We start from the raw sequence: 15839 nt of genomic DNA, 5'->3' as shown, positions 1-15839 counted from the left end.
CTTCGCAACAGAAGCCTTTGGATTGAAAAGAGGAGGTCCGGTTTTCCTCATGTGGTTGTGAAAGGATCTGAAGAAGACTAAATTTGTGTCGGGATGTACAAACTGACTCCTGAATGTTGGATTCGGTCACATGGACCTCAGATTTGTGTCAGTCCTTTTCACCAAGGCGGACTTGCCACAGGTGTCCTGAACCACCAAGATAACAATGAGGATGAGGATGAAGAAGTATTTCCTGCTTCGTGTCATCATACTATGGGTAAATTTAAGGTTATTCATTATCAGAGAGAAAAACAGGGTGGAAATCAGATCTTGCTGTGAGAATACACAATAATAAAAATAGAGTAAACATGAATGAATTGTCATGATGCTAATATTACTTGTCATTATTGGCATCTATTTTTATGCTCACTCTTTTTGTATCTTTTATAGCAGTTAGTGGGCTTATCACTGATTCTCTGCTATCACAATCACAACTTTTATCTCTAGAAAGACATAATTCATTCAATCTTTCTTTTCCCAATCCTTTTAAAATTTAAATCTACACACACCGGAACTCAAAACAATTCAGTTCAGTGTTTCATATTTTTCCCGTTTAATATTTTTTGTTGCTTGTATTGTGCTTAAATGGTCTTTTTTTGTTTGTTTGTGTGTTGTTGTTTTTTTATCACCCACACACTCCCTGTTGTGTGAACATATGCTCTTCGTGATGCACCTGCAGGGCATTAGTTTTACCGCTGCCCAAGCCCAGCAGGTCTTTTCAGGAAACAGATGGATCAAATATACGTTTGAAGGAGTAATCCTCCTTTTTCAACCAAACATATGACAGAAAGTTTCTAAATGCTCAGCAGTTTGTGTCTAAATTAACCCTGTTTTTCACCTTTTATCACAGGCTGTGATGATGGTACTCATCAATCTGATGATGCTCATTGGTTCACTTATGGACCTCCAGGCCTGCCTGGAGCTGATCACTCATCACAGCATCAAGTAACAGAAGCAGAGCATGTGGAAGAGTTGCAGGAATGTGCTGACTGCTGTTGTGCTGAAGGACAACTGATAGAAACCAACCCATGTGCTGGAGTTTATGGCCAGAGAGAACAAAAAGGTTTGAACCCCTGCTGGTCTGGATTTCCACCCAACTATTACGTCAGTAAGTGGGCTCCTGGTGTTTTATATTAACCTGGTCAAAACTGTCACTTTAGGAATAATATTACAATTTATAACTCTAATATCAGAGTTATTTAGTAAAGGTGATGTTTTCTCTTCATTTTCCTGTCTCTACCATTTGCAAGAAGAGTTCACTGATGCTTATAAAAAGGTTCAACTATTACAACAGTAATCATTGATTTTCAAGATCTCCTGACTTCACAAATATTGTTTTTGACTAAAAATAACAGCAGAATTTTTCATAATTTTTCAGTTTCAGATCTTCTCTTGAACTGTTTGCTCTCTTAGAACAGGAGTCTGCAACCTTTAAAACAAAGCAATTTTTGCTCTCAGTTCAGCTAAAAAAAAAAAACTGGTTTAGAAAAAAAAATACTGACTTTTTGAAAAAAAGATGACATATATTTTAAATTCTACTATAAGAAATCTGTCATAATTTTTAAAGAATAGTAATTTTTTCCCCTATTTTTAGGTTTTGATATGAAAATCAAAACACAAAACGTTTTAAAAAATAATAGGTACACATGTAGGTCTACATTTTGTTATTTGTACATAGTTTCCAGTTTAATAATGAACTTTAATAAGGAAAGTAGATCTAAATAATAATTACTGGTACTTTTAGTGTCATTCTACTATAGAAATTAAAGGTAAGTATTCCATTTAAAAGATGTAAAATGGCTAGTACTTCTTAAAACTTCACTTGTTTCTATATAATTTTTAACTAAAATTATAAAGAGTCATTGTGGCGGGTCTAAAGAGTCACTTGTGTCTCCAGAGTCACAGGTTGACTAAGAAAATATTAGTTTCATTTGCATTTGACTAAATGATAAAACTAAAAACAATTCACAACTTAAGTTCGAAATGAATTTTCTTAAAAACTCTTAAGTATGAAAACAATTCCATTCATCCATTTTCTGTACATCCTTGTCCCTATAGGGTCAGGGGCGTTGCTGGTATGAAAAAAAATTCTGAAATACAAATTAATACTAAAACATACTTCTGTAGAATAAACATTCTATGTTTGCTTATTTCCAGGACTTTTATATTTGTCAACATTTGATTACTTTCACATGTCCAAACTGATGGGAAGAGTTACAAATTATCATGAAAAGTAAAAGAAGAAGAACTGGACTGTCATGTAACAGCTCTCATAGTTTTGGATCATCTACATATAATCAGATAGACTACTAAGCTAAATAATTTATCACAAGCAAATTACTAATAATCCATGATGAAGTTGATTTGGTAGGTGATTAATAGAGCAAACTAAATTTGAACATAATTGTGAATATCTGTTTTGCAGTGAGATGAAACATGGTGTTGGAAGTGGAGGTGGTGGAGGAAGTTGCTGTGGAGGACACTGTTGAATTAATGTGAGAACAAATATTTTTATCTCTGTTTTATGGTAAAGATTTAAGATTATTTTATATCCTAGTACATATGTGCATGTTTGTTTTTTCTAAGAGTTCTAAGAGTTGCTGTTCTTCTCTTCCCAGGACTGAGGATCTGCTTGCAGATGATTTTCTGGATGTTGAATTTTTGCCAGGCGAGCAGCTCTACCCACCATAAAGACCTGGGTGACTTTCATGGTGCTCTGATTTTACTAATCATGCGCTCAATCAGCTTCTCTTCAGATGTGATTTGATCTGTTTTATATTTCCCTGTTTCATCTTTAATTTTGTGTGTTATATGTTTCACAGATGTACATGAATAAAGATTTTTAAAAGCTCTTTTTGTGTTTTCAGTAAGTAGTCCTTAAAATGTCACTTTTTCTTTAATTTACTTAAAAATATACTTCTCTTATAAAAAAACAATCTAATTGACTTAAGTGCTCAAACAGCGCTTTATCTACTCATAACACCAAGTGTGACAAAGACAAGCAGGATCAAACTTTGGCCTGTCTCTACATGTTGTGCAATTTTACCTGGAAAACTGAGGGAAACCAAAGCATGAGTAAATATGGAAAAACAATATACGCCTCACATCTACGGCTTATTGCTTCAGAAAGGCATATTTTGGGAAAATCAGAAAACAAATGAAAGAAGCATAAAACTGTACAAATTCATCATCCCTCACTTATTGCATGGACCATAAGACGTGTTGTAGTGACTCTTGCATTTAGTCCCTATAAGGCGGTTTTCTTATTGAGCTCTTTGTGATATTTAATTTATTTGCAGCTCTCATTACAGGATTTTCTCTATAGTTGACACAGAATGAAGTGTTGACTGTACTGAGGGAGAAATTCAGAACAACAATGTGGCAAAAGATAAAAACCACACGCTCATGCTGGTAGGATTTGTTTTTCCATTCGATGGCCCATATCCTGTGGTTTTCCATGTATCACATTTCAGTGGTCCAACCACAACAGCAGGCTGTGGTGAAAAGCAAAGCATGAAATATAGAACAAAACTAAGTATATGGCTTCTTTTCACATTTTCAACAAATTTTCTTCAATGAAAAATGTGATTTTGTTGAGTTGTTTCATATTTCCAGATCCATAGCACCATTACCTGCAGAAGAACCAAAAAATGCAGACACACTCCAACACATGTGACCCAGCCCACTGAAGACAGAAAACCAGGTTCGCTGTGGGAGCTTAAGATAAAAATCAATGAATTGGATTTGAATTGTAAAAAATGTAATGAAATATGGAAACATATGGACATCAGATTAAGACTATTACATCAGACAAATGGCTATAAAGGATCAAAGTTATTTTTTTCCAGTCTAAGTCTTTCAAAAGGCCCAGTTCTTCACCACTAACTGTGGCGAAGTTAGTGGTGCGGTTCAAGTATTTAAAAAATAAGTTTAGGTCCAGAGGTCACAAATATGAAAAAAATGGCCGTTCCAGCTTAAGGTTCTGGTTCAAAATGAACCTCCTGACCTACAAACAAGATCAACAAAAGCAAAGTTGGTATTTGGCAAATCACATACATTGGATTACTAATGGCATTACAAAATTTCTTCTATGCATCCAAAAATAAAAATCATAATTAAGAATTGATTTAATTAAGAATGAGTAAATTAAATACATGATTTAAAATACACAACAAGGTTTAAGTCATTTAAGAAAAACACATTAAATTTTCTCTAAGTATTAGGCTAATGTGGCAGCATAAATGGTGCGCTGCCACTTTAAGGCCAATTTCAGTTGCTGCATATAAGCAAGCCTTCACCTGTCATGAGGCTGCTTGCGTCGTGACGTCAACCAAATCTGCTTCCTTTGTTTGCACTGCTCTGGGTAAGCGTGGCTGTTTTATTGTTTGTCGGCTTTAATAATTGCTAGTAATACTAATTGGTTTATCTGCTTAGCCTCCTTCGCGGCACCTCCAATATTTGGACCGATCTGTCCGTTTATTCATTTGCTGACAGGAAGGTAAGGGCTTAGCGTGGCTAAGTAACGTCTACCCCATGTAAACAAAACCTTCACATAGCGTTTTCTTACAGTTGCACTGCATCTAGGCGGAATTGGGGATCTGATTATTTAGTATGAGAGGCCCCATAGGCCAAAACCTACAAACTCTCTTACACGTACTATCAAACCCTCTCACATTCGCTATCAAACCCTCTCACATTCGCTATCAAACCCTCTCACATTCGCTATCAAACCCTCTCACATTCGCTATCAAACCCTCTCACATTCGCTATCAAACCCTCTCACATTCGCTATCAAACCCTCTCACACGTACTATCAAACCCTCTCACACGTACTATCAAACCCTCTCACACGTACTATCAAACCCTCTCACACGTACTATCAAACCCTCTCACATTCGCTATCAAACCCTCACACGTACTATCAAACCCTCTCACATTCGCTATCAAACCCTCACACGTACTATCAAACCCTCTCACATTCGCTATCAAACCCTCACACGTACTATCAAACCCTCTCACATTCGCTATCAAACCCTCACACGTACTATCAAACCCTCTCACATTCGCTATCAAACCCTCTCACATTCGCTATCAAACCCTCACACGTACTATCAAACCCTCTCGCATTCGCTATCAAACCCTCTCACACTCGCTATCAAACCCTCTCACATTCGCTATCAAACCCTCTCACATTCGCTATCAAACCCTCTCACACTCGCTATCAAACCCTCTCACACTCGCTATCAAACCCTCTCACACTCGCTATCAAACCCTCTCACACTCGCTATCAAACCCTCTCACACTCGCTATCAAACCCTCTCACATTCACAGTCAAACCCTCTTGCACGTATTATCAAACTCCCTGACAGAGTTTGATTGCAACGGAAGTTCTTAAAATTTCAGTTTCTGATTGGACCCCTGGCAGGCTTTTCAAAATAAAAGCGGACCTCCGGTTTATGTTTGATTCATGTTTCTCTCCTGCGGCTTTAAAAATGTAAAACTTTGTGTTAATTGATTTGCTAAATGTTAGAGCCATAAATAGGAAATATTTAAGTTATTTGTAAGATGGTTTGTTTGTATTTTATAAAATTTAGTTAGGACGATTGATATTTGTTTAGGCATTTTTATTTTGCAATTTAGTTTTATTTTGAAAGGTCTAGGGAATGAAAGCTATTGGATCTATTGCCATAACACTAAAGGAAATCATGTATCTGAAAATAAATTAAAATATATTATGTTGGCAAAAAATTCTGTAAACCACATATGTGCTACCTCAATCAAAATTGTTGACATTTAACAAATGACATTTAACAAATCTTTCCGATTACATAAACAATACCTTACCAGGTACTTTTCTGACTTCAGGATGACACAGGGACACCTATAAGACCAATTTTAACTGAGGTTGCACATATGTGCTTTACAGGATTTTTTTGCCCACACAATATTTATTTTTTCAGATACATAATGTTTTTTCCTGCATTCTTTTGGGAGCTTGTTCGTTCCTAATTACATATCAATCATAAAATCGGACCCTGACATCTCCCGGAACCGGATTTGGGTTTGTTGCCTCAGGGCAACTTTGCGCTACCAAGGGGTCTAAAACGGCAAGTTTTCTACAGTGATTATGAGAAATGAAATACAAATCAAACAAACTATATTCATAAAAAAACCTTTTTTGACAAAAATAAATCAGACATGGTTCCAACTCACAAAATAAAAAATAAACAACTAACTTTCATTAATGAATGGTACATTTGCGCAAATTACTAAAACGAGCATTTGTGTGTTTGTACATGGGTATGTTTGGCAGAGTTAGAATCACTAAGGATGTTGAAATTAGTCTTTTTCCCCATTATATGTTAAACATCAGGAAGGAATTGCTTGCTGATGTGAAAAAAAGTGTGTATCACATTTTTGGCATTTGATTATTGGCGTACCTGGGAATCACCATCTGTTTATCTGAATATCTATGGGTTGTAGTGACCAGATTCATATCAGTGACAGGAGTTAGGGGTGCAGGTTATAAGAGTTTGTAGTTCAGATTTTTTTGGTAATGTTGCCCTGAGGCAACAAACAAAAAAAAACACAGTTTTAGCATATAAATTATTTTAAAAAATTGTCTTGAAATGATCTATAATGCTTCTTTACATACTTACAGATATTAAAATATTTTAGTTAGTGACCCAAATTTAAACATGAAGAAAAGTGATGTATAACTTAAAAGTAGGAGGCAATATGCACCTCTGCTTCATAAAAAGGACTGTTCCTCTTCTAAGTAAAAGATCACATGAACCTCAATACCTTTTATTTGGATAAAAATATGTCTGGAGGTATTTTAAATCATTCCCCCCAAAATAAAATTACAGAGCAATGTGAGGTACAGAAATGTGGTTTGTTGCCTGAGGGCAACGCCATGCCATAGAGGGTTTTAATTTGCAGAACATTATGTATCTGAAAAAAAAATATTGTGTGGGCAAAAAATCCTGTAAAGCACATATGTGCAACCTCAGTTAAAATTGGTCTTATAGGTGTCCCTGTGTCATCCTGAAGTCAGAAAAGTACCTGGTAAGGTATTGTTTATGTAATCTGAAAGATTTGTTAAATGTCATTTGTTAAATGTCAGCAATTTTGATTGAGGTAGCACATATGTGGTTTACAGAATTTTTTGCCAACATAATATATTTTAATTTATTTTCAGATGCATGATTTCCTTTAGTGTTATGGCAATAGAGCTTTGGAGCGTGACGTCACTGCTCTAGTCGGAGGGGTATCAGCGCCATCTTAGGGGTCCATAGACAACAGTCTCGCAGTATAAAAAAAAACAGTCTCGCAGATTTTTTCAATCCAAGTTACTTAAAATAATTTAACTATGGTACGAACTTGCTACGTTATTGTCTGTAATGTCCGATCACACGACTGAAACGGTAAAAGGATATAAGACGGACTTTGGTTTCACTATTATCCTGCTTGGAAACAACGTGAGGAGGCTAAGCTATCGGTGCTAACGAAAAGAAGACGAATGTCCTGGTATCAGCGGTGACACGTCTTGATATCACGTTCTCGAAAATCCCCAGATACCTACAAGTTTCCTCCAGACATTTCCTTTCTGGTGAGTGTCTAAATTTGCTTTGTTGGTTTTGTGTCATAATGTTGTTCTATGATTTTGTCCGAGTGTTCTTACGTTCAGTTTCTGTTGTTTAGCTCGGGCTAATATTGTTTATGTAGCATAGTCCGAGTTTTGTCAGTGGACATCGAGGTTATTACATTATTGTGAAGTAAACTATTTTACTAGTGTTATCAAATTTACAGCTTTAATAGCGATGTGTTCTGATATGTCCTCTTAAAGGCAAACCGACGTATGAAATGGATGAGCTCAATCCTGACTGGGGTCCAGTGCTGAATGTGGGTCACTGAGGTAAACGCCACAACATCGGACCGACATGGGCGTCAATTAAAGAGGCGATACAGCAAAACCATCAACAGGTTACTGAGACTGATTTCATTATTTACCCCAGAAGAGGTAAATAATGAAAACACAGTAGCAGAGGCAACAGAAGTGGAGCAAGTTGGAGAGGCTGAGGAGGAAGGAACCCCAGCAGAGGAGCTCAGCAAGGCTGCAGACTCTGAAGAGGAACAGGAACCATTTGTGTTGAAATACAGTTGGAAGTGGCTGTTCTCTCATTTAATAATTTAATGTATTAAACATTCATGAATCGTTTGATTCAAGCACTTCAAGTTGCATGTAAACGTGAAGAAAAGAATCACATTTTAAGTAACAATTTGATATTTAAATATTCAGGTAATAAACATACATGTAATGAGATTATATTTTTAAATAAATATTTTATGTGATTAAAGTAAACAATTATATAATCAGACATCTGTCAAGACACTGGGTTTTTGGGTTTGTTTTGCTTTTCATTTTATTAACTTTGTGTTTCAATTCACTTAAGTGGTTCATGGTATTTAGTGTAGTTAGAATAATATTATTGCTTTTCCTTGTTTGTCTGAGTCCATGTCAAGCCTTCTTTAATGACTATTCTATTTTATCCTTCTAGTTATTTCTTATTTCAGCCTCCCTGCAGGGTTTCTAGTAATGTTTATTTCTTAATTTGATCACCATAGGTTCAGTTATTGTTTCATGTCTGAGTCTTTATCTTTCTGTGTCATTCTAGTTGGGTTATTTCTTTGTTTAGATCTTCTAGTTTCTCTTGCTCTGTGTTCCTTAGTTCTTATTGTTAGATCAGCCTTGTTTCTACATCCACATAAAGTAAGTCCACTGCCTGCTGCATTTGTGTCCACCACCACATCATGACACAAACCAGATGAAAGAGCCCATCTTTAAACATTTAATGTGTAATTAAACAATAAAGGTGACAAATTTTATGAAATAGACCACACTTTAATAAATATTTGTTGTATTTAACATATTTCAGGTAAGTGAACATGTAATGACATAGATCCTGGCCTAGAATTTTATGCAATTGAACATTACGGGTAACAAGTGATGATCATCTGAAGTAATACATTTTATGAATTTTCTTTTTTTTTTTCCAATATAATTCTGGTTAAAAAAGGGGTCAAAATGGAATAAAAATATGCCTAATCTATAGTTTAATAGAATAATTGTACACAGATTTTGAGATAATAGGTTACATGACCTACAAGCTAAGAAAAATAAAAAAATTTGACTGCAGAAATAGCTAAAAAATATATAAAAGGTGTTCAAATGTAATAAAGGTGAGTGTGCCTCATCTATACAATCTAGTAGAACAATTTCAAGCAGATTGAGTTAATGGGACACAATTTGGAAGCTACTGAAGAAAACATTTAATATTAAAATGATTGAATATGACTTAAAATTTTAATAGAGGATAGTGTGCCTCGTGTAATAGCATGAATGTCCACTTTTTGGTATCAGTTGGTCACAAGACAAAGCATTTATGCACAGGAGTGTTCGGAAATTGACAGCAGCAATGTGAAACTCCGAGCGCTTGTGGAGAGACTTAAGAACAGCTGGCCGAAATTAGCGTTCATAAATCGGATCAACCTTGAGCTGAACGTCTCTTACTCCGTGGAGCTCGGTTTATCCAGTATCCAACTTGAAAACAACTTTACTGCGGTTGGTAACACAATGAAAACACCGGTGTTCTGAATAGTTTGTTTTGGTCTGTGGACCCCAGACATGGCGCCGAGCGACGAAAACGTCATATCATGTGACGTCAACTCCAAAGCTCTATAGATCCAATATCTTTCATTCCCTAGACCTTTCAAAATAAAACTAAATTGCAAAATAAAAATGCCTAAACAAATATCAATCGTCCTAACTAAATTTTATAAAATGCAAACAAACCATCTTACAAATAACTTAAATATTTCCTATTTATGGCTCTAACATTTAGCAAATCAATTAACACAAAGTTTTACATTTTTAAAGCCGCAGGAGAGAAACATGAATCAAACATAAACCGGAGGTCCGCTTTTATTTTGAAAAGCCTGCCAGGGGTCCAATCAGAAACTGAAATTTTAAGATAACTTCCGTTGCAATCAAACTCTGTCAGGGAGTTTGATAGTACGTGCAAGAGGGTTTGATAGCGAATGTGAGAGGGTTTGATAGTACGTGTAAGAGAGTTTGTAGGTTTGATAGTACGTGTAAGAGGGTTTGATAGTACGTGTAAGAGAGTTTGTAGGTTTTGGCCTATGGGGCCTCTCATAATTTGGCAGTGCAGTCATTTATCAGGTCACAGGTAAGCAGCTGCTGCAAGTTATGTTTTTGTTAGCAGTTGTATTAATAATTTGCTTTATTCTTTTTAGCCTTCTGACGCATCAGCATTGCACCTGGAGTGACACTCGCTGCTGTTTTGCCTACTTATAAATTGTTTTAAAATACTAGTCTGCACTTTCTCTGAGGATAAAGTCCAACATTGAAGGGCTATTGTATTGTTGTTTTACTTGTATTGTTTTCTTGTCTGTCTTTTAGGGACTGAGGCTTCTGTGGTGGCGGTGGTGACCCCTGGTGGCGGTGTCTTGTCTTGTGTGTTTTGTTGGAGCACCTTTTTCTTTGTTTGTTTGCCGTGTTTTTGTAGTGTCCAGGGTGGTCCCCTTTTCTGCACTGGATGTTGCCCCTTCCCTCACTACTTCCCCCATCGGTAAGCCTCAGTTTCCTTTGAAATTTAGACATTTTATTATCTTGTCAAATGCATTCACTGTTTTAACCATTCAATTTCAGACTATTGGGAATTTAAAAGATATTTTGAAGTTTAATAAATTTTGTAGAACTTTCTGAATCTTGTCTCCTCATTTCCAGTAGAACTTACCTGTGTCCTTACTCATCATATTTTCCTGGATTTATTCCAGGTGGCGTTGTTGGTCATCGTAACCTTTAATATTTTATATTTGGGTTCATACAAAGAAAATCCACCCCCCAGGTTGCCACACTAAGAAAAAAAAATTAACTTCATGGGCAATTCAATGACGGTGTCAAAACACCACAAAAGCAAATGAATGGCTCAATGGCAGTACAGATGTATTCTTAAATACCTTTTAACATTTACCACAACTGGGATTTCAACTAAGGCTGCACAGTTGGCAGCACTGTTGCCTTGCAGCAAGAAGGTCCTGGGATTGGGATCCCTGCCCAGGGTCTTTCTGCATGGAGTTTGCATGTTCTCGCTGTGCATGGTGGGTTCTATTCAGGTACTCCGGGTTCCTCCCACAGTCCAAATATCTGACTGTTGATGAATCTTTCTGTTGACTGCTGGCAATAGGCACCAGCACCCCTCACAAAACCCACAAGAGGCAAGCATGTAAGACAATGAATAGATGGGAGGTCAGCTATTTAGAAGTGATTGTTTCCTGCAGATATGGACTCTGTTTATGTTTTAAATTTTACCCAATTGTTCACGTTTGTCTGTCACATATGTAATGCATTTGATGCTGTGAAGCTTACCGGAAATGGCCTGTGATGTAAACAACCATCCTCCTCTGTTGGAGGTGTGTGTGTGTGTGTATATATATATATATATATATATATAAAAAAATTCCCCTCTCACCCTCCGTGGGTGGTCTCTTTCATCCTCTGAGCTCGGGTCCTCTACCAGAGGCCTGGGAGCTTGAGGGTTCTGCGCAGTATCTTGGCTGTGCCTAGAACTGCACATTTCTGGACTGAGATGTCTGATGTTGTTCCTGGGATCTGTTTGAGCCACTGCTCCAGTTTGGGGGTGAGGGCCCCGATGACCACAGGCACCACTGTGGTCTTCACCTTCCAGGCCTTCTCCAGTTCCTCTCTGAGGCCCTGGTATTTCTCCAGTTTCTCATGCTCCTTTTTCCTGATGTTGTGGTCACTTGGTATTGCTACATCCACCACAACGGCTTTCCTCTGTTCTTTATCCACCACCACAATGTCCGGTTGGTTCGCCATTACCATCTTGTCTGTCTGGATCTGGAAGTCCCACAGGATCTTAGCTCGGTCATTCTCCACCACCTTTGGGGGTGTTCCCCACTTTGACCTCGGGGCTTCCAGTCCATATTCTGCACAGATGTTCCTGTACACTATGCCCGCCACTTGGTTATGTCGTTCCATGTACGCTTTCCCTGCCAGCATCTTGCACCCTGCTGTTATGTGCTGGACTGTCTCAGAGGCCTCCTTGCACAACCTACACCTTGGGTCTTGTCTGGTGTGGTAGATCTGATCTTCTATTGCTCTGGTATTTAGGGCCTGTTCCTGTGCAGCCAGGATGAGGGCCTCTGTGCTGTCCTTGAGTCCAGCTTTCTCCAGCCATTGGTAGGATTTCCTGATATCAGCCACTTCAGTTATTTGTCGGTGGTACATCCCATGTAGGGGCTTGTCCTCCCATGATGGTTCCTCCAGCACCTTGTCCTCTGTTCCCCATTGCCTGAGACATTCGTTGAGCACATCGTCCGTTGAGGCTTTGTCCTTGATGTATTTATGGATCTTGGATGTTTCATCCTGGACAGTGGCTCTCACACTCACTAGTCCTCTGCCTCCTTCCTTACGGCTCGTGTACAGTCTCAGGGTGCTGGATTTGGGGTGGAACCCTCCATGCATGGTTAGTAGCTTCCGAGTCTTAACATCCGTGGCCTTCATCTCTTCCATTGGCCAGCTAATTATTCTGGCAAGGTATCTGATTACTGGCAAGGCATAGCCGTTTATTGCACGGATCTTGTTCTTGCCATTGAGCTGGCTTCTCAGGACTTGCCTTATTCGTTGGAGGTATTTGGCTGTGGCTCCTGTCCTTGTGACCTCATCGATGTTGCCATTTGCTTGCTGTATTCCCAGGTACTTGTAGCTGTGCTCCATGTCTATTGTTCCTTCTGGGAGTGATACCCCTTCTGTGTGGACGACCTTCCCTCTCTTTGTAACCATCCGGCCACATTTCTCTAGTCCGAATGACATCCCAATGTCAGTGGTGTAGATCCTGGTGGTGTGGATCAGTGAGTCGATGTCTCGCTCGCTCTTGGCGTACAGCTTGATGTCATCCATGTAGAGGAGGTGACTGATTGTGGCCCCATTCTTAAGTCGGTATCCGTAGCCAGTCTTGTTGATGATTTGGCTGAGGGGGTTCAGGCCTATGCAGAACAGCAGTTCTCATGGTTGCTCTTATACCCGAGCATTTCAAGGATCACTGATGCTGAGTTGTATATCAGCTCATTGGTTTCTGTTATGGTGTTGGTAGGGATTGTTCTCAATGCTGCATTCACATCTTGAATGAGACTTTCTGTTGGTACTTCACTCAGCCGTTGTAATTGGCGTCGGGGTTGCCTGGTGCACTCTAAAAAGAAAAAAGTTGAACCAACTTAATTGAATTGCTTCTGTAGGTAACAAGCAATTCAATTAAGTTTATCCAACTAAATTTATTAAAGTTTAACCAATTCAATATATTATAATCACCCAACTCAATTTGTTAAGTCAGTCTTACTCAAATCATTTAGTTTACTTCAAAAATGGTAAATAAACTTAAATAACACTTTTGACCACTGAAAGCACATATTAACACATTTATTTAATGCTCAGATTGGTTGGCAACTTGCGATTAAGTACCCAGGGGACACATTAACATACGGCAGGAGGAAGCTGGAGTTGAACCGTCAACCTTCCGATTACAAGGCGACTACTCTATCCACAGAGCCACAGTCGCTTACTGGGAACGTGTCCCTGTAAGCGTAAGAGTCATGGTGTCAGACGTGGGACTGAATTATTTCAAGTAAAGTCAAAGTGAAAAAGGTTATTTAAGGAAAAGATTTGTGTATTTAGATGACACTGTAAAAAGATTATTTAAATTTAGTTTGGAACTTCTTAAAAGTTTGAGTTGACTTTCTGTAGAATTAAATCAAAGAGATTTTAAATGTTTATTAGAACAAAATAAATGATTTGAGTAAGAATGACTTAAATTTGTCATGTTAAACCCCCTTATGAATTAAGTTATAAAAACTTAGCAAATTGAGTTGGAAGAACTTAGTGAATTGAGTTGGATGATCATAATAAATTGAGTTGGTCAGACTTAGGATACAAAACTGGCGTTGAACTCAATTGTTTTAAGTAAAGTCAAAGTGAAAAGTTCCTTCAGGTTAAAGATTTGTAAGTTTTGAGTTAAATGAACACAAAAAAGTAAGTTGTCATAGCAAAAGCAAAAGAATTAAGTTAAATTAATGTAAATAAGTCCATAAGATGAACTACAGCCAAAAACACTTTTTAGAGTGTGTTCATTCGGGCCACGATTCTCTCTCTCAGGTCAGTTGCTGTCTCGTTCAGCTTTGATAGTTCGTTCATTACTGGGGCTGCATACCCAGTCTCGGGGTGGGGAGTTGTAGTTAACTCCCCCCTGACCTTACCTTTGGGCTCCTCCCTTTTGCCGTAGCATTTGTGTTGTACCTCGTCAATCTCAAGTTGTGATAGCAATTGCCGTTTGCGGATGTTGGAACACTGAGCTACTAGTTGTTTGGCAGTCATTGTAGACTGTGGGTGTCGAAGTAACCATTCCACCCTCAGTCTTTGCATGTAGCCCCTCTGACTAGGGTTACTTGAGTAGTAGCATTCCAACAGATCCATGTTTTCGTCTCTCGCCCATTTCCGTCTTGTTCCAGTAGCCCATTTTTCATCAAGGTGCTCTGGTTCCCCAGCACCTGACGCAGACCTTGTTTGTTTGGTGTGTGTGTATATATATATATATATATATATATATATATATATATATATATATATATATATATATATATATATATAAATCTCATTCACCCCCAGGGCCTTGCCAGGTTAGTTGAACTAACCTTCTAATTTGTATTTTGTGCACTCTGTTTACAGCAACAGTGGTGAATATCAGAGAAGAGATGGGCTCTAGAAAATGCTGCTTCTCTGGTTCAGGCTTGCCTGATAACGTGCAGTAAGTTTTTATTGTCATATCCTTTTTATTCCACAAGGAGGGGCTGTGAGACTCTTTAAAAAAGGAAGGTCCAGTCAGTCAGATCTGCAAAGAATGTTCCAAATGTAAATATATATTGCCTGTGTAAATTAAGTCTTTCTTCTTAATCCACTCTCTTGCCACTAAAGATCAACAGCTATTTCTGAAGATGATGCAGACCGAAATGGAGAACAATGTTTATTGTGTGAAAATGAATAAATGAATTAAGTGACAGCCTACAGTATTGTTACTGTAGTGTTTTTAAATCTAAAATGAATATTTGTCAAATAAAGTCTATTGTTACAACTAATCATGGATCCCTATAAGATTCTGTTATAGGGTTGTATTTTGTTGGATGATGCAATGCAATGTCACTTGGACATCAGGAACATTTTTCCTAAATTGGCAAATTGGGGTGGAGTGGTGGAAAGTATTTGTAATTACAAATGTTTTTTCCAAACTCTATTTTCTTTTCCATATTTGTTTAGACTTGGAAAATAAATTGATTTCAATACTTTCCCTAACTGCACATGAATTCCCCGACTGCAAGTGGAAAAAACTGTCAGTCACACTCACTGTCACCGAGTCACTGTTTTGTTTTAAAGCTGTTTTATGTAATTGTGAGTTTTGGTGTATCACAAACAGCATTTTTTTTAATTAGGAAAATTACAACATATTTAGACCAACATGTTCAACTAATTATGGATCCCTTTAAGGAACTTTGTGTAAATCCCATTCACCCCCAGGGCCTTGCCATCAAGAAGCTTTTTAACCACCTTGGTGACTTCAGCACTTCAGATGGGAAAGCACAACCCAAAATCCTCACACTTTTCTTACTGGGAGAAGTGTGGATGGGATTGAGGAGTTGTTTAGAGTGTT

The 15839-nt window shown here is 37.8% G+C and overlaps 2 long non-coding RNA genes across 2 annotated transcripts; both read left to right on the top strand.

Annotated features, from left to right (window-relative positions):
* Window positions 1-2464: 2464 nt before the first annotated feature.
* Window positions 2465-2891, top strand: LOC148154945 (uncharacterized). Its single transcript, XR_015765601.1, has 2 exons — window positions 2465-2534; window positions 2658-2891. It is a non-coding gene; the product is annotated as an uncharacterized LOC148154945 (long non-coding RNA).
* Window positions 2892-7278: 4387 nt separating this feature from the next.
* On the top strand, window positions 7279-8420 carry LOC148154944 (uncharacterized). Its single transcript, XR_015765689.1, has 2 exons — window positions 7279-7651; window positions 7889-8420. It is a non-coding gene; the product is annotated as an uncharacterized LOC148154944 (long non-coding RNA).
* The last annotated feature ends 7419 nt before the right edge of the window (window positions 8421-15839 follow it).

This window comes from Poecilia mexicana, unplaced genomic scaffold (genome assembly GCF_051168715.1).
Source record: "Poecilia mexicana isolate PSO_F unplaced genomic scaffold, ASM5116871v1 scaffold_16, whole genome shotgun sequence".
NCBI lineage: Eukaryota > Metazoa > Chordata > Actinopteri > Cyprinodontiformes > Poeciliidae > Poecilia > Poecilia mexicana.
Note: the sequence above shows the minus strand (reverse complement) of the source record. Positions and strands in the feature narration are given on the sequence as shown.